This window comes from Rhinolophus sinicus, chromosome 16, assembly GCF_057876585.1.
Source record: "Rhinolophus sinicus isolate RSI-liver-muscle chromosome 16, RSI-T2T, whole genome shotgun sequence".
NCBI lineage: Eukaryota > Metazoa > Chordata > Mammalia > Chiroptera > Rhinolophidae > Rhinolophus > Rhinolophus sinicus.
This window is the reverse complement of record NC_142516.1, coordinates 171452606-171453969: the sequence shown is the minus strand read 5'-3', so window position 1 is coordinate 171453969 and position 1364 is coordinate 171452606. Positions and strand designations below refer to the sequence as shown.

General features: G+C 33.4%; 1 non-coding gene across 1 annotated transcript; it reads left to right on the top strand.

Annotated features, from left to right (window-relative positions):
* Positions 1–1054: 1054 nt before the first annotated feature.
* On the top strand, positions 1055–1161 carry LOC141571467 (U6 spliceosomal RNA). Its single transcript, XR_012496195.2, has one exon. It is a non-coding gene; the product is annotated as a U6 spliceosomal RNA (small nuclear RNA).
* The last annotated feature ends 203 nt before the right edge of the window (positions 1162–1364 follow it).

Genomic DNA, 1364 nt, shown 5'->3' with positions numbered 1-1364 from the left:
ATAATGAACTGTAGAAAATCACCTAGAACAAACATAGCAGATTAGATGCTTTTGTGATTGGTTCACATGCAATTTGGGGGGACCATAAAGGAATGCTGAGCTCACTGAATATCATTTTAAGTGAAGAGCTACTGTGTTTCCCTAAAAGTTAGACCTATCCAGACCATCAACTTGAATGTGTCTTTTGGAGCAAAAATTAATATAAGATCCAGTCTTATTTTAATATAATATAAGACCAGGTCATATATAATATAATATAACATATTATATATCTAATCTAATACAATATAAATCTTATATTATGTAATATAATATATAATATCTTATATTAAAATAAGACAGGGTCTCACATAGTATAAGATCAAGTCTTATATTAATTTTTGCTCCAAAAGATGCATTCGAGTTGATGGTTCTGCTAGGTTTAATTTTGGGGGAAACACGGTATATGATTGTTTCTAATTTGTTCATATCTCTCATTCTATGCTGATAAAATTCCAGACTATTTTGTTGAACAGATGTTGACAATATTAATTAAATTACAGTATCCTCCTAGTGTAGCAGCTAAACTATTTTTGAGTGAATCATTTCCTTTGTTGCAGGTGACAGAATAATGTTCATGGATTTAAGACATATACCATAGTAATTAATACCTCAGTCTTCGGAACCGAATTATATGGGTTAAAGTCTCAGTTCTACTACTTATTAGCTGTTTCAGTCAAGGTCACAGAAGAAAACAGAAAGTGGGTAAATGCTAAAAATTGAGTATAGCAGAGGAGAAGACAAATCTTGCATACTTTTATATAAGAGCACTAAAAGAGGTTGTTAAAGGATGATTAACTGGCAAACGTGCCTTGGAAATTAGAGATTACACATTGTTCTACAGATATCTACATCTTTATCTCTCTCAGAACCATTTGACTTTTGCTTATATTTTAGGGAAGCTTTCACATCTCCTCCCAGAGGATAATTTGTTTTTACCGCATAGTAAAACTCTCTGTCCTGAGGGGAGATTGAGCCGATGTGCCAACCATCATATATAAAACCTGAGTCTCTTGTGCTCACTTCTGCAGCACATATACTAAAATTGGAACAATACAGAAAAGATTAGCATGGCCCCTGCGCAAGGATGACACACAAATTTGTGAAGCGTTCCATATTTAAAAAAAAAAAAATCTGAGTCTCATAATTTCTGGATCTCTTTCCTGTGGTATAAACCTACTGTGTGAACAGGTAGCTCTTATGTCACTTCATGGAAAACTGGGGGATGGGAAACTGAATCTAAGATGATCTGCGAGTAATAAATAGTCTGATCCATAGATTTCATGTTTCCTGTCAGACTATTTATAAAGATGTGGGAAATTAAG